The sequence below is a fragment of the Oryctolagus cuniculus genome, chromosome 13 (genome assembly GCF_964237555.1).
Source record: "Oryctolagus cuniculus chromosome 13, mOryCun1.1, whole genome shotgun sequence".
Lineage (NCBI taxonomy): Eukaryota > Metazoa > Chordata > Mammalia > Lagomorpha > Leporidae > Oryctolagus > Oryctolagus cuniculus.
Genome location: NC_091444.1, coordinates 6,003,766 through 6,022,552, shown reverse-complemented (window position 1 = coordinate 6,022,552; position 18,787 = coordinate 6,003,766). Strand labels below are relative to the sequence as shown.

The 18,787-nt window shown below is 36.3% G+C and overlaps 1 long non-coding RNA gene across 1 annotated transcript in view; it reads left to right on the top strand.

Moving 5' to 3' along the window:
* LOC127483503 (uncharacterized) overlaps window positions 1-17,320 on the top strand; it is a 30,326-nt gene extending 13,006 nt beyond the window's left edge. Inside the window, exons 3-4 of the long non-coding RNA XR_007909822.2 lie at window positions 11,564-11,676; window positions 16,216-17,320. This is a non-coding gene — a long non-coding RNA (uncharacterized lncRNA). The remainder of the gene's footprint in view (window positions 1-11,563; window positions 11,677-16,215) is intronic.
* The last annotated feature ends 1,467 nt before the right edge of the window (window positions 17,321-18,787 follow it).

Below are 18,787 nucleotides of genomic sequence, written 5' to 3'. Positions count from 1 at the left end.
ACTCGAACCGGCACACATATGGGATGCTAGCACTGAAGGTCGCTGTACCCACCACGCCATGAAGTTCCTTAATGAGAGGAATGCTCAGTCAAGGAAGGGAGAGAGAGGTTGCTTCTAACCTTAGCTTTACTGTCCACATGAAGACATTAATTTAATAAAATTAAGTTTGGAAATTCTCTGGATAGAATTTAAATGCATGGATTTAGCTGAATATTATAATATTTTATAATACTTAGAATACTCCATTAAAAAGTTTTCTTTGGCCTCAGTGCCATGAGTGTTCAATACAAAACTAGGTACTCAGTTAGAAAAATGCATTCATTTAATAACTTAAAAAAATTAAAAAGAAATAACATAGAAAGTTAAGGGCAGTACACCTGTTCCAAGACTCCCACCATGACTCATGCCTTTCACCTGGGGCTATCTATCTAGCTCCCTCCCACTATCCCTCCCTACCTATCGATTTATCTATGCATCATCCTGTCCATCCATCCATCAGTACTTACATACATACATTTTCTCTGTCTCTCTGTCTCTAGACCCCAGTCTCCCTCTCCATATATCTTACTGTATTTGCTAACTCCAGGAATCTTCATTGTAAGATTATATAAAGATTATTATAGTGGACCCTAATAGTGGAACCTACTAGGGTTCTTCAAAAGTTTATGGAAAATACATTTTATGAAAACATCTAGGCATGAGAGTAAAAAAAAAAAAATTGTAATAAAATTGTGTACAGTGGAATACGCTGAGCACAACCCATCTTGTTATCACCCTATTCCTGTCAAATGAGTATTGTTTTGCTTTGATTTGTTTAATTTGAGGTTTTTGATTTGTTTAATTTGAGGTATGGAGAAGGAGAAAAATATGCTGAAACTTTACAGATACCGAGTAGTAGAGGAAGGATTGGAACCTGGGCAATTGCTACCCAGGTTGTTCCTTTTGTAACTATTTTTCAAAATAATGTAAACACAAAATATTTTCTAGTAACCATTTGGTAAAGAACAAATGCAAAGAAAATATCTTACTTATATTTGCACTTGCCTTTTGCCAATTTTGTCAAGATACAATTGGAATTCAAAGTTTTCTAACAAATTGATATTAACAAATAAAGTATTTCAATATAGATTTCAAATATTATAACTAATAAAATTCCACAACAATTACCTTCCAACATTGCACATAGAACTATTCATGAGCTATAATGTCATTGTAGTAATAAAATGCATGTTCAGAAAAAACATGTTATCATTTTATTGTGTTTAATTTAAGCATAGAATTGAGCATAGCCACCTGCAAACTACAAAAATGTCATAATGCTATAATTTGAAAGGCATATCAAAACACAGAAAAATGCAATGTCAGAGTAAAACCTTGTCAATATACTGCTGTAATCGTCAAAATCCTTATGTATTGTACAACGTTTAAAATTATATACAGACTACAAAAATGATCATTGTGTCAAGATTTTGCTACAGAGCTGAAACCCAGCTGCATTTACAGTTTTATTACAAACAATTTAGCACCTTTCTAAGTTCCTGGCAGGCTGAAACCTTTCAGAAGCAAGTGTCTTTTATACACACAATGATGGTGATGGCAACTGTGTTGCTCTCATTGTGAGCACTGCCATTATCCTAACTCCCAAAAACCTTTAGTACGCTAAGCTATATTGTTTTGACTCCTAGAGAATAAGGGTGAAGTCAAGGTGTTCAGTGGCTGGAAAAGTCAGGGTTGAGAAATGCAGCAGTATGGTGGCAGTTCTCCAAGAACAAGCAGTTTTGTTCAGAGACAATGCCTCTGTCGCATTTTCTTATGGACAAAGTAACAAAAACCTCTGCAGGGTCCATTGGGACCCTTTAGCTCTCACTGTGTACTGCGTGCCCAATTCTCCCCTCAAAGAGAAAGGGAAGTATATATTCAAAACCTAGGTAAAAGAGAGTGTACTCAGAATCCTTATTTCCACGGGACTGAATGAAGACACATGGTCTAAGCATATCCTCTAGTTACGGGCTCAGGACTGAATTTTTACTTCTGAGCTGTTTGTCTTTTCAACCAAAGCGATTTTATCAGTGCATGGCTTTTTGACTTGTGTTTAAACAAAGAAGGATATTTAGAAACATTAACTCCTTCATAAAAGAAATTGGCATTAAAATATTTCATTTGTTTTTCAGATAAGTTGTGCTTGTTTGCTTGAATGGATGAGAGAAAGGAGGAGGCTGTGTGTGTGTGTGTGTGTGTGTGTGTTTATGCGTGTAGCAAGAATTCCTATCAATTGTTTTACTTCTCAAATACGCATAAAAATTGGGGCTGGACTGGCCCAAGATGGAGCCTACAACACAATCTGCTTCCCATGTGGGTGTCAGGAACCCAGCTGTTTGAGTCTGCACTGCTTCCTCTCAGGGTTTCCATTGAGAGAAAGCTGGAGTGAGAACCAGATGTGGAGAGTGGGATACAAGAACCAGTAGGATGAATGCCTACTCTCAAAGAGTAATAGAGGGGATAGGAAAGGAAGACCGAGATGGGGAGCGTGGGCAGGAGGCAGGATATGATGGGAAGTATCACTATATTCCTAGCTCTGTATGTTTAAAATACATGAAATTTGTTCACCTTACATAAATAAAAATTTTTTTAGAAAAGAGCAAAAAATAATATTTGAGCGAACTTGTTATTCATTTATCAATTTGAAAGGCAGACAGACAAAAAGGAAGATGGAGATCTCCCATTCGCTGATGCATCCCAAATGCTTTGGCCAGGCCACAGCCGGGAGCCAGACTTCATCTGTGTCTCACCTGGCTGGCAGAAATCCAAGCATTTACATTGTCACACGCTCCCTCCCCAGGGGCACATTAGGTAGAAGCTGGAATCAGGTGCAGTGCCAGCACTCAAAACCAGGCACTCCAGTATAGGATGCAGATATCACAAGTGACTTAACCACTGTGCCAAACGCCACCCCCACTTTCAAATAAAGTATTTATTTATTTAATTTATATGAAAGGCAAAAAAGACAGAGAAATGGAGAGACTTAGGGAGAGAGAGAAATATTCTAAAACGAATGGAAGTGAAGGAGCAGCTTATAGTGGTTTCTATAAAGAAAAAAAATGCACACTAAATGAACAGGAAGTGCCAGGCCCTGAGAAACAAACAAGAAAGGTTTTTTTTGTGTCTGGAACTGGAGAGGATCCACCCTTTCATAAAGGTAAGACTATAAAAGAAGAAGGCAAAATGGTATGGGAAAAAGGAAAAACAAACTCTAGTCCAGTCTTTTGTGTCATGTTAAGAACTTGATGCTACTTGGACTTTGAATGTAAAGCAATGCTGAGTGATAGTGACAGATTCAGGGGCAGCACTGTTGGTGCAGACAAGCATGGCAGAGGGGAAACCATGCTGCACATGTTCCTTATTTCCACTTTTTTTTTAGAAATGGCAAAGGAACATATTCGAATGGCAGGTTCAGATGCAGTTGTGGTAGATTTGGTGGGATATTTACAAATATCCAGTTCATGATTCAAAATGTTGAAGTCATAGAAGTATAATCATTTATAAATGATTTATATAGAACTCTTTTATGCCGAATTATATATTATAGCAAGAGTGAATACATTTTTATTTTTGAGCATATTGACTTATTTATGACTAGCTTAAATGTCATCTAGGATATTTTAAGATGTGATTGCATAGATAAAAATATTAAACGTAAAATTGGGCTGTAAATCTCAATAAACAGGATAAATAGTAATTCTTTGAAAAGGCAGAATACATAATTGATTTTTGTAAATTGCCTGGGCATTTACAGAGATTGTTCAGTGAAATCCTTTGAATACAATGAGTGTATCAAGCTTTCTATAGAATTTGCAGTCTCTCAAATTCTAGGGCTGGTTAATGTCTATCATAAAAATGTCAAACAGTCTATTTTTAAACATTATCCCTTGATTCTAATGAAATACTTGAGAATTTTTCTGATTGTATAATGAAGCCATTAATAAGCATGCTTATTGATAATAAATTCAACCTTTTACTCTCTAGGAATTTTCAATTTTGACATTCATTATTTAAGATAATTTAAATATGAACATGCAGATTTGGTATTTTGATTATAATTTTCCTTTTTGGATTCTTGAAATAAGATACTTAAGGGATTATGAGAATTATAATACATATTTGAGATATAGAGAATGTATTAAAACTTTAAGATTGTGTTAATCTTCTATGGTATTTGCTTACCTTACAGCAGAAAGATGGTTGCGGGTGGGAGGGAGGTTATGGGGAAAAAAGCCACTATAATCCAAAAGTTGTACTTTGAAAATTTATATATATTAAATAAAAGTTCAAAAAATTCCAGAAAATATTTGCATCACTGTATGCTATCTTCATGGCTCAATTTATACAATTCAGGACAAGGATGTGTTGTTATTACATTGCAGGTCATATCATGATGAGAAAGCATAACTATATTAATGAAAATCTCACATTTTTGTATAGCAGGTTAATTTGTTTATGTTTATATTATCAAAATTCCTATTTTGGCCATTTTCTGAGTTTTAATAACGGTTATTGGCGTTACAAGATCTGACATTTGCACTCTTGAAGACACCCATTTTCCCAAAGCCACATACTCACCATTAGGTCTGCCACACAAGGAAGTGCATGACATCCCCGGCCACAGGATCCTCTATCCCTCACTGAGCAATCCTGTTGTGCCAATAGATGCACTTTCAGAAGCACCTGCTCTCTAACAAGCTGTCCAATGTGAGCCTGGGTGAAGACAGAGCGGGGTTATTGAAATAATGTTAGTAACTCTAGGCTGATACTAGATACTCCCTTACCACACATAGCATGAGCTGCCAGGTGGGCAGGGGTGTGCTCTTGTGGCTACTAACACTATGAAAGATGGCAGTGCTCTCGCCAAGTGCAGTCCAGCACTGGAAATACTGAGTGCTGGATTCCTGTATCTATTGGCTGGAGCAAAAGTTCTAGAGGCCTATTTTTTTTTGTAATTAAAATTTTATTTATACAGTCTGTTAAAATTCACTTATGTGTACAGTTTAGGTAGGAAAGGGAATTAAATGAATTAGAAACCATGTTCCTATAATTTCAACAGATGTCGCTGAAACATCTCCAGTGAATTTTGAATGTGGTATATACTTCAAGAGAGTATTGATTCTAGGCCACATTATTATATACCTATGACTATATATCATAACAGGTTACACATATTCTTAAATTGTTACAGAAAGGCTCTTCTTTATTCTTTTCTTTAACTTTTATTTAATAAATATAAATTTCCAAAGTACAGCTTTTGGATTAATGGCTTTTCCCCCCCATAACCTCCCTCCCACCCGCAACCATCCCATCTCCCGCTCCCTCTCCCATTTTATTCACATCAAGATTCATTTTCAATTATGTTTATACACAGAAGATCAATTTAGTATATATTAACTAAAGATTTCAGCAGCTTGCACCCACACAGAAACACAAAGTGTAAAGTGTTGTTTGAGTACTAGTTATACCATTAATTCACATAGCACAGCACATTAAGGACAGAGATCCTACATGGGGAGTAAGTGCACAGTGACGCCTGTTGTTGATTTAACAATTGATAATCTTGTTTATGGTGTCAGTAATCACCCTAGGCTCTTGTCATGAGTTGCCAAGGCTATGGAAGCCTCTTGAGTTTGCCAACTCCAATCATATTCAGACAAGGCCATAGTCAAAGCGCAAGTTCTCTCCTCCCTTCAGAGAAAGCTACCTCCTTATTTGATGGCCTGTTCTTTCTACTGGGATCTTACAGAGATCTTTCATTTAGCTTTTTTTTTTTTTTTTTTTTTTTTTTTTTTTTTTTTTTTTTTTTTTTTTTTTGCCAGAGTGTCTTGAATTTCCATACTGAAATACTCTCATGGGCTCTTCAGCCAGATCCAAATGCCTTAAGGGCTGATTCTGAGGACAGAGTGCTATTTAGGACATCTGCCATTTTGTGAGTCTGCTGAGTATCCCACTTCCCATATTGTATAGCTCTCTCCTTTTTAATTCTATCAGTTAGTATTAGCAGACACTAGTCTTGTTTATGTGATTCCTTTGACTCTTAAAGTATCATTATGATCAATTATGAACTGAAACTGATCACTTTGACTAGTGAGATGGCATTGGGACATGCCACCTGGATGGGTTTGAATTGGAATCCCCTGACACGCTTCTAACTCTACTGTTAGGGGCAAGTCCGATTATTCTCCCTGATTGGTGACAACTAACAGAGCACCAAAAAGGAAACCTGTTGAAGTGCAATGGTCACTATGAAAAACAATGACATGAACAGCCCTTGTCCTGACTGTCGAGGAACAACTTAATACTTTATCCCTTTTAGTATTTTTTGTTGTTGTTGTTCTACTTAATACTTGCCCCTAACGGTAGATTTAGAAACCTGCCAGGGGATTCCAATTCAATTTTTTACAGAATGTTTAGAGTTGGTAAGAGAGCTTTTGGATTGCACATGCAGAATTTCCCAAGAGTAGATTTCAGATTCACATGGAATACATGAGGAACTGAGTATCCAAAGGAGCTTCACAGTGATAATCACCTCATTACATATATCAAAATACATCATCAAAATTTAAAATTGTCATCAAAAATTTTAAAAATCCAGGGGCTGGTGCTGTTGTATAGTGGTAAAAACCACTGCCTGCACTGCCACTGACAGCATCCCATATAGGTGCTGGTTTGAGACCTGGCTGCTCCACTTCTGACCCAGATCTCTGCTGTGGCCTGGGAAAGCAGTAGAAGATGGCCCAAGTGCTCAAGCCCCTGCACCACATAGGAGACTCGGAAGAAGCTCCTGGTGACTGGCTCGAATCAGCTCAGCTCTGGCCATTGCAGCCATTTGAGGAGTGCACCAATGGATAGAAGACCTCTCTCTCTCAATCTCTCTCTCTGACTTTTTGTAACTCTGGCTTTCATATAAATAAATAAATCTTAAAAAAAAAAAACTAGAATACAAAGAAAAAATGCATGTCTATGAACTTCAACTCAATCACCTGTATAAATACTCAGAAATTGCTGATAATCAGAATAATGACCTCAATAATATTCGAAATATGAGTATCTTTGATGCTATATTTCTATTTACAATGTTGTGTATAACTTAATGTTTCCACAATGACCCTATTTGTTAATATCCCCAGCACATTTTGGAAATGAGAAATGTCATGACTTTTAGACACAGTGAGTATAAAACTGCCTTTGCTGCTGTTTATAAGTGTGTGTGTGTGTGTGTGTGTGTGTATATATATATATATATATATATATATAAAATATCCCCCATTCCTTGGTAAGTGTTACTTTTAGTTAGATTTTATTTTAAAGCATTCACCACTACAAGAAATTTCTCCACTCTAAAATGTGACATAGAACACAGCTGAGTGTAAGTCACTGTGGGCAATGAAGTGCACTCTGACAGATAGCTTCCCAGAATTGGAATTGCTGATCCAATAAACGTTCATGTTAAAATATGATCGTTACAACCAAACTGTGCTGGAATATGGTCTTATAATCCACTTTCGCAGAAGCTATATGCTACTCTGGTATTAGCTTTCCCACGTTCCACATTACAGTTAGACACTATCAATTCCATTAATTCTCATCTGCACTATATGGAATGAACGCATGTAAATTGCTGCTTAATGGTAAGTTTTCTGATTACTGTGATTCCAAATGTTTCTTGTCATATTTGTACAGATTTTCTGCTTTTCCCATCAATTTTATTAATTAATTAATTAATTTATTTATTTTTTGACAGGCAGAGTGGACAGTGAGAGACAGAGACAGAAAGGTTTTCCTTTTGCCGTTGGTTCACCCTCCAATGTCCACCGCACTGTGGCCGGCGCACCGTGCAGGAGCCAGGTGCTTCTCCTGGTCTCCCATGCGGGTGCATAGCCCAAGTACTTGGGCCATCCTCCACTGCACTCCCTGGCCACAGCAGAGAGCTGGCCTGGAAGAGGGGCAACCGGGACAGAATCTGGCGCCCTGCCCGGGACTAGAACCCGGTGTGCCGGTGCCGCAAGGAGGAGGATTAGCCTAGTGAGCTGCGGAATTTTATTTTTAATACCGTTTAGTAATTACAACATTCAAATGGAGTATGTGTAGCAACAATATTCATCATATCCTAAAGTATCTTTTTGGTTCTAAAATCCATTTAAATTAAAATCTGTTTGCATTATAAAGAACCACAAATTCACCAAAACAGTGTGATATCTTCTTAAAATACACTACAATGTGATCAGAAATATACTTATAAAAATCTTCCATGACAAAAAATACTTTATGTACAATAATTATTCACTATGCATTGACAAAGCTTTTTTTTTTTTTTTTTTTTTTTTTTTTTTTTTTTTTTTACCAGCTACATATGTTCTATTTCTGTTTTTTTTTTTTTTTTTTATGTTGTATCTTTTTCAATTGGACCTAGGAGTCATTTTAATATAGATAATTGAATTGCCGTTAATTCTCCATCTGGTATTCCAGATTGGTTACTTATTACTGCTGATATTTTTCATTTATACTACTTGATCCTTTTATTCACTGTCACATCTCCAATGGTATGTGACATTTACAAAGCATGTTAAGCGAACAGAGTTCAAAATTCCCTAAGTGTAGTTTCTTACTGAAGCATTCATATGCCTTACACAAGCCCTTATATAATGCAAATTTTGGTTTTTAAATTATTCTTTCTTTTATTTCCTTTGTGAGGTTTAAATATATACACACTTCATAAGCAGACAGATGTGTGAACTGCCACACAATCTACAGCTTTGGTGCACTAGCAGTGAAGAATGCATAAATAACAAAGTTTGATAAAGTGTATTATATTGAAACTCAAGGTAATTCTTATTTTATCAGAAAACTGTAGGCTGAAAAGACTGCATTATACTATTTAGACATAATAGCATGCATTCCGCTTCGTAAGGAACAATCAAGCTTTAAAATATTTTAAAATACTTTCACTTAATTTCATTCCGTTAGGTAAGTAAGGAATCTTGTGTGCATTCATAAAATAATTACTTTGGGGCCAAAGAAAATGTATATTTCTATGAGGACTTCTTACAAGTTGGAAATTTATATACTATTTTTATCTATTAATCTTAAAGCTCTTAATATTTTTCTTCTAATAGATTTAAATGGACTAAAGATAATTCGTTACGTAAATTAAATTCAACATGTGTTTGTTATTACCTCTTGATTGTTCTCATTTTAACATTCATAGAAGTTCACACTTACTTCACAAGTTCCACGTGTTTCAGAGCCGACAAGAACACACGCTCCTCATTCTCAATCTGCTCTCTGGAATGTGTCGTAGATTATGGAGAGTAGGCATCATCCAATCTAGATCCAGGGTAGCCTCATGTTAAAGGGAGCCAGTCTGTGCATGCAGATTATGCATACTTGGAGTTGCAGCTTTGAAGGCAGTGAAAAATCACAAGGGGCTCCAGGTCATTCTTAGGAGTTTCAATTTCTGGGCCCTACTGTCCAATCTTTGCTCCTCTACTCTATGCTCTGTTGACTGAGGTCTAACTTCAAATGCAAAGTAAGAGTGTATATATAATCTATTAAATTAGCTCCCGCAACTGCATAAAATCCCATCTTTATAATATATCCACCATTCCAGAATTCACCTACATACAAATATCTATTATCTGTCTGTCTATCTGTCTCTCACAGGATCTCTGACTCCAAGGTGTCACACTATATACACCATAACAGAATAAAATCCAAAGATTGTCTAGGTTTCCTCCAATAGACCACACCAGAGACTGGATCCAGCAAGCGAACTATATTTCCAGCGTCATTGGACTGTCTGTAGTGTTTGAGCACGTGGCAATAATATACACTATTTTTGAACTTGGACAACGTATGTGCTTGATGCTGCTGATTCTCCATCCTGATCCCCTTGGAGTACTTCCATAATGTATTTAGTTGTTCATTAACAGTCAGGGCTTCAATCCTACTTCTGCTCCACACTGAATCTGAATTCACACTATTCTTTTAAAGAGTGGCTGTGAGTTACTAGATCTGCCCCACTTTTATGCACAGAGAGATGAACTTGCGTGCGGTTTAATCTTTCACTGTATCTGCTCATCCCCAAATGGCAAAGGGTTATGAAAACCCAGATATCTTGTTTGAAGTCGGGCTATATCTTGAGACATCATTTATGCTGCTGAGCTGCATCTGTATCTCCCATTGAAATCAGATTGTAAAAGGGATTTACAATTTGCCCTCCTGTTTGTATTTTTTCCAGTCTTACTTCCCATACTATCTTACTAGGTTCATTACAGAAAAGTTCCTTCATAAGCAACTTCTACAAGGATTCTCATTCCTTGATCGTGCTTTTTGTGGATCCAAATTAAGATTTCATGGAATGATCAAATAAAGAACAGATATTCATTCTTATAAAGAAGCTCATGAAAACGGATTGCTGTAATTAATGTAACCTAAGCCATGGTTAATAGGAATCTATACAATTAAGTTATTCAAATTCTGGCAAGGCTCACATAATTATCACATGTCCATGTTTTATAGGAGAAAAAATAAACATAACCCAGAAGGAAAAAACAAATAGGTTTCTTTTGAAAAGCAGAGTGACAAAGATGGACACACATATGCACACACACACACAGAGAAAGAAATAGAAAGAGAGAGAGAGAGAGAGAGGTCATCCATTTACTGACTCACACCACCAAATGTCCACAGCATTCGGGGCTGGGTCAGGTGAAACCAGGAGCCAGGCACTCTATCTGCATCTCCTATCAGGGTGGCAGGGACCCAAGCATTTGAGCCATAACCTTCTGCCTCCTGGGTTGTGCAGCAGCAGGAAGCTGTATCAGAAGCAGAACAGGGACTGAAGACAGAACATGAATTTGGGATATGGGCACCCCTAGGGGCAGCTGAACCCATTGCCCCACAGAGACCACACCAGTGCAAAAAATTAGAAAGTCAATGACATTTTTAATGTTTTTATTATCACACATTAATGAAAAAGCAAATTTAATGGATTTGAATCAGAAACTATTCTTTTAATGACTGGCATACAAAGTTCATGACTTTTCATATAATTTTACATAGTTCTTGCTTACATTCCTTCTTAAAGAAGCAAATTATCTTAATAATACATAAAGTCAATTTCCCATTTGAAAATATGAAATTCATCTTAAAATGAAATATTAAATCTAAGATAAAATTTTATTTTCTCTTCTCAGTCATTTGTTCTATAGTTTGCTAAGGCTAATGACTTCATTTACCCAGACATTCTTCGATTTTTATGAGCTGAGAGATATTCATTACTTATCTTCTTTAGGTTGCTTGTTTAAATGTAATAATATTATTAGAATTTTCTCCTTGTTATTAAGGATAAGTGTATTTCAATATCAATAACTTTTCATCGACTATATATTTTAAAAACCCTTTTGCTACATGATCATGTTGGTTAGCATTAACTCATTTGAAATGCAAACGTGATTTATACTTTCATTGGACAAGGAGATTGCGAGACAGCTAATCAATGCTTGAATTTGTCCTTTAGTTTTGAAGCTGTCAAGGATAAAGCATGTCAATCAGTGAGAAGTAATGCACCTTTAGTTAAAATCACCCCAGCAAAAATGTCACAGATGTCCCATCAGCTCTCAAACATTAAAGGTAAGTAAGAATTAGCACCATTGAGTGTTCAATTTTATTGTCCTATATTTTATATTAATTAACCAAAAGAAATATTGAGTTAATTCTGCCTCTCAGACCTACCCATTGATTTTTATATCATCATTTTCTTGTCCTTGACTTGCTAGTCAAGAGATTTTTAGCCTTTAATTATAACCATAGATTAGAAAAATATATACCATTCTAATTCATGGAATGATGTGAATTAAAATGATCATGAAGCTTGCAATGAGAAAACATTGCCATTTATTTCTTGTATGGCCCAGGGCAACTTGTTTCAATTTTCAAACCCGCCTTTTGCATTTCTACTATGAGATAAATAATTCAGAGAATGTTCAGGAGAATAAAGACAAAACACTTGTGAATCATATAACATAAGTGTTATTCAGAGGAAAAAAAATAAGTATTTGAGTGAATAAATACACTTACAAGATCCATGTTCTTAACATGAGGCTTGAAATTAAGGGAAATTGGAGCTATATAGTGCAGTTTAACCCAGCTTTTCTATAAGGATCAACCTATAGGCTCATGTTTCAATGTAAAGAATTACAAATAAACAAAGCAAAACCTCTTCACTTTACATTGTTCAGTTTTCACATATGCATGCGTGCACACACAGAAACCACAGGGACTGACCAGATCATAAAATGGCAGATCACTCACTTCTGTGCAGAGTGCAACAAATCCTCCAACAATCCAACAAATGCTGTGACCTTAGATTGATGCAGATAGATAAAAGATACTAATTTTTCTATAATTTTTGTTTGCTAGATTTTCATTTGTGTTCTTGATAAAAGATATTTTAAAAAAATTATTAATTAAAATATTTTATGAAGTCTCAAGGTAAGCATAAATCCCATGTGAATACAAACTTTAAACAAAATTAGCTTCTTAAAGTAACCCACTGGACAATTTGCAAGGTTGGAATGTATAATTCATCACACCGGTCACTTCGTCTCCCATGGGCCCCAGCAGTCCAAGGTTGCAAGGATGTGAGATTTTGAGTATCAAGATCCACAGAATTACAGAAACAGCCAGGAATTTTTCATTTTTGCTTCTGGGCAGCCAACATATATGACTCCCATCACATGGTAATTTTTAGTGACCACTGGAGTCTTTCAAATGGAAATACAGTCACCTTGAACACAGAGGATCTTCCAATATTAATACTTGACCAGAAAGACACTCACATCCATCAGAAATATCTCGACACAATGTAACTTGGGTCAGATTTTCACCCATGCATCTCAGAGGCAAAATGTAATGGTAGCAAGAGGAAATGATTTATCAGATGTGTGGAAGGCTGAGGAAGTGTATCTACTTTGATACAAATGAAATTGAATATTATGCCTATCTAGTGGGTTGGGGGTGGGAAGCTGGCTGTAGGACCTAATAGTTGTAATAAAATAGGAATGCAATAATGTCACTAGAATACATGCATTTGTTTTTTTCCTGCTACTTCCTAAACATAAACTTATAGGGAATTTCTTCGTAGTGAAACAGTCAGGTATGGAGTTAGGAGCAAAGAAAAGTTATATAGTAGACATGAGTAGAGTCCATTTCCAGAATCTCTTCCTTTCTTCTCCATTATCTGAGCACCAGATTTAGCTAAAACTCCCTGGAATCCAATATTAATTAAGAAAATTCAGCCTGTAATGCAGGAACTTGAAAGCAAACAAATAAATGACAGCAACCAGAAAACAGTGCAGCAGTATTGCTTGCTGGTATACAATGAAATATTTCAAGCCACATTTACATAAATTTTAAAACTTAAATATGTGTTTTTGTCTTTATTAGATTAAAACTGTTTTGTTGAATCCACAAAGTTTATGAGTCTCCCATTATCAAAAAAGCCCACACTACTTAATAGGCGATGGTGAGGCTGTCTAGGAGAGAGTGAAAGGCATAGGCTGGAGCAGGGTTTTGTTTTCTGTTAAGAAATATTGATACAAATTGGTTTATCTTAATGTAGACTCATAGTCATGGTATAGAGACTCAGACTCTGGATTATTCCCCAGTGGAGATGTACTCAAAAGAAAGGTGTCAATGGATATATCAGCAAATGTGTCTGCTCTGCCACTGGTCATGATTAAAAAGGGCAATATTTAAATATTTTTTTGCTCCACGTCTCAAGAGGGGAGGACATGAACTTCTCTTTTAGGGCTTGCTTATACTATAAAAGTAAAAAAAAAAAAGATTATGTGAACATGATTTAGATGGAAATTAACCACAATCAAAATTATCTGATAATGGAAAACAGAGAATTAGCTAATAAGAGACAGAAAATATGCAATAGTATTTCAAAAAAGTTTATGGAAAATGGAATGAAATGATAGGTTTATATTGGACAAAATTATGAAACTCAAGCATATGAGGTGGTCTTTAAAACGTTCATAGAAAATGCATACTAAGGGAAACCTATACATGGATTTCAAAACTTTTTGTACAAAAATGATTTAATTGTTAATTCTAGTTTCTATTGACCTTTTGGAATTACCTCGAAATACTAGTCAACTGGCTTCAAATCTGTTTATTTAAAGGAGTGTCTTTTTTTTAAGATTTTTATCTTTTATTTATTTGAAAGAGTTACAGAAAGATGGGGAGAGAGAGAGAGAGAGGGAGAGAGAGAGAGAGGTCTTCCATCTAGTTGTCCACTCCCCAAATGACTGCAAGAGCTGGGGCTGAGTCTCCCTGAAGCCAGGAGCCAGGAGCTTCTTCCAGTCTCCCCTCCATCCTCCACTGCCTTCCCAGGCACATTAGCAGGCAGCTGGATAGGAAGCAGAGCAGCCAGGACTCAAACAGGTGCCCATGTGGGATGCCAGCGTGCTTCAGGCCAAGGCTTTAACCAGCCGAGCAGTAGTGCCAGCCCTGTAAAGGAATGTTTCTAATGGATTATCCTACTTGAAAATTTATTATTTACATCTTTAGTTTTTTATAAATATAGGGACCAAAAAATTTTTTGCAGACTCTCAGTTTCCTGCACAAAACAAGAGGCAAGGGAAAAAGAAAGGGTATACCACTTTTGGATCACATTTAACAATGTTTTACTTTAGTGGTGAGAAAGCCAAAATTGTAGAATTTTATTGGACCAGTAGATACAGTTTCATTAGCTAATCACATACATGGTCCAATTGGATGCCACACGAATGAGGCACTCTGTTCAGAAAAGTGATGTCCATAAGACAGCATAAGAATACTTAGCGTTTTTGTCTGTGTTATGGCTATTGAGGACACAAATGAATAAAATTACTGTCAGCAATGTGGCACACATCTTAGCTCAACACGCTTCAGAATCAGTGATTTAGCCAGAGTTTTGCAGATTCTTCTATATTGTCAATATTGAAGTTTCATTCCTGGAGTATATTTCTTATCACTTCAATCTAAACACCATGTGCATTTTCTAGCATGCGTTGACATTATCCTCTTAAAAAATTCAAATGCGATGAAGTGATAATTTAGAGCCTGTGACTGCACAAAAGCAGCATTCCTTGCCTAGATAAAAAAAAAAAAAATCAGAATATGCAGTTGTGAGAGAAATAAAAGAACTCAGTACATTTTTAAGGTAAATGAATTTTTGAAGAGGATGACAATGTAAATTTAAAACAAATATTTGAAATAACCATCCACTGCTTAAAAGTTTTACTTAAACCATTAATAGTAGATCATAACATTGTACTTATAGTGTATATTAGGATAAAATGTATAGAAAATATATTAATTAAAGAGACTAATAGTAACAAAGTCCTCGTAAATGTATGTTATGTTCCATTTTATTAGTCAAAATATTATCTTATACTTAAAGAATTCTAAAGTTATTTAGTCATAACAAATAAAATTCAGTGGTAGAGTTTCAAGCAGGTCATAAGAGTCACTAAGGGAATTTCCATAAGAGTCACATTGCAGAAACGTTTTGAAGATATTTTTAATTCTTTTTGTAAAGTAATGCATATTAAATAAAATTTACCATTTTAGCCATTTTTAGGTACACAACTCCAAAGTACTATGTGTATTAATATTGTGCACCCAGTTTGCAAAACTCTTCAGCTTACAACAATACAACAGGATGTTCCCTTCCTACCTCCACCTTTCTGTCTCTCTGAATTTGACTACTTTACATACAGATGTACGTCAAATTATAACACTTGTGTCTTTTGTTATTGGATAATTACACTGAATTTTATGTTTTTATATTGTATATGAGTCAGAATTTTCTTCCTTTTAAGGCTGAATAATATTCCATTGTATGTCCATACTATAATTTGGTCATTCACTTATCTATTGGTCCTCAGTTCATTGTTTCCACTTGGTAATTATTGTGTATAATATTGCTAAACTAAAATGTATGCAAATATATATACCAGAATAGACTTAACTGGACCATATGGTAAGTCATCATTTATTTATATGAGGCACTGCCACACTGGTTTCCACAGCAGCTGCACTAGTTTGCATTCCTATTTTAGACAATCAAGGGATTCAATATCTTCACATCTCATCAACACATTTTCCATCTTTTGATAGAGGTCATCCTAATGGATATGGGGAAGTATTGCACATTGGGGAACAAGACAGCCACGGTATTGACGAGTTTGAATCGCTGTGTCTGCACACATGGCCAACAGACCCTCGAGGAAGTGAAGACGGCACTGAACACAGTGAACTCCGTCCTGTTCTGCAGAAGATGGCACAGAACCACAGTTAAACAGTGAGAGAGAGAGAGAGAGAGAGAGAGAGAGAGACAGAAAGGTCTTCCTTCCATTGGTTCACCCCCCAAATGGCTGCTACGGCCAGTGCGCTGCGCTGATCCGAAGCCAGGAGCCAAGTGCTTCCTCCTGGTCTCCTATGCAGGTGCAGGGCCCAAGCACTTGGGTCATCCTGCATTGCACTCCCGGGCCACAGCAGAGTGCTAGACTGGAAGAGGAGCAACTGGGACAGAACCGGCGCCCCAACTGGGACTAGCATCTGGAGTACTGGTGCTGCAGGCGGAGGATTAGCCTAGTGAGCCGCGGCACCAGCCGACAATGTTTCTAATTAGAATAACAGAAATTAATATTTGGTCAAAGAGACAGGAAAAACTTTGCGTGGTTTTCTGAGAATTGATTTTATAGACAAACTTCAGTGATCCTGTGTCACTCAGAAAGAGGTACATTCCACCAACAAATTCTTGGTATCTCAATGGCTTAAAATAACAAAGGGTATTTCTTTTCCTAATCCCTACCATGTTTAATCAGCTGGGGACTACGAACCTTACATCCTGCAAAAATGAAATGAAACCCATAGGAGCTTATATCATTTGGGCCTCAGCTTTTTCTAAAGTAGGGGAATAGAATTCCACAATTCAAAATTATTCTATCCAGGCTTCTGCTCAGAGTTTACTGGCTAAAGCAAGCAACACAACCAGGTTTAATCTAGAGATAGGGCTATTGTCATCCTCCTAGAAGTATGAAAAAAAAACAATAGTGGTAAGTATTATAGAATATAAATATTATTATCATTTTCTTGCCAAAGGCATAGTAAATAAATGCATAATAATATGACAGTGTAAGTATAGTTCTAAATTCAAATGTGTGTAGATGATAGGGCCTTCAAAGAAGTCATGGAAAATGCATATTATGGAAATCCTATGTATGAGTGTCAAAAATGTTTTTGCTATAATAAATTTATTTTTAAATTTTGTTTTCCCACATTTGTGTATTAGTAACTGTTACAGAGAGAATAATAATGCAATAATATTGATAATTGTATTTATTATAAACATGATTTTTGATTCTATGACAAAAATTACATATATTATTAGCTAAATTGTGTATTATTTTACATGGTAATGTTTATTTATTTGGAAGACAGAATGACAAAGAGATGGATTGGAGGACGGAGGGAAAGAAAGAGCAATTCCGTCTGCTGACCGATTCTCCTTATACTTAAAACAGCCAGGACTGTGCCAGGCCAAAGCCAGGAGCTAGAAATCCCACTCAGGGCTCCATATGGGCGGCAGGGGAACAAGTACTTGGACCATCATCTGCTGACTTCCCAGGTTCAGTGTCAAGAAGCTGGATCAGCAGCAGAGTAGCTAGGGCTTGAATTGGTACTCTTCTGTGGCATGCCAGCCCCCCAGTTAGTTGCTTACCCACAACACCTACCCCAAGCCATGCATTATTAAAGGTATATGTGTACATGTGTAACTATATGCATATGTATTTTTTTTTTTAATTTGACAGGCAGAGTTATAGACAGTGAGAGAAAGAGACAGAGAGAACGGTCTTCCTTCCGTTGGTTCACTCCCCAAATGGCCACTACAGCCAGCACTGCGCTGATCTGAAGCCAGGAACCAGGTGCCTCCTCTGGTCTCCCATGTGGGTGCAGGGGCCCAAGCACTTGGGCCATCCTCCACTGCACTCCTGGGCCACAGCAGACTGGAAGAGGAGCAACCGGGACTAGAACCGGGCTCCCATATGGGAAGCTGGTGCCGCAGGCCGAGGATTAACCAAGTGAACCACATTGCTGGCCCCCATATGTATGTTTTTTAAAAAAATTTCATTTTATTTGAAAACATACAGAGATCTTCCACCTGCTTGTTCCCTCTCCAAATGGCTGCAGGAGTCAAGATGGGACCAGGTTGAATCATGGAACCAGGAACTCAATACAACAATATTATATATTATTGTTAAATAGTCTTGATTATTACAGAGTCATTTTCATGTTATTCCATTTAAAATTCATTATGCAACAATCTATGGCATTTTAGTGAATAATGGATGGCTTCTTATTTTCCTTAAGAAATTAAAATTAATTACAGAAATAAATTGCAATTTATTAATCAAAAAATACTCATTAGTCATGTTATTAAAAGTGCACTACCAATAGATTCTATTGTGAAAATTATATATTTATATCTTTTCCACACACACGTACAATAATTATAGTGAAAGACTGAATATAATAGCCCCCCAAATTCCTGTTTTCTTAATTATCTCACAATTTAACACGCATGCTGTAATTTGTTTACCTTGCTTATATTGATTACTTTCGTATTTCACTCAGCAACTCGGCCCCTGATCCTCACTGCCAACACAGTAGACACATTTAGATTTGT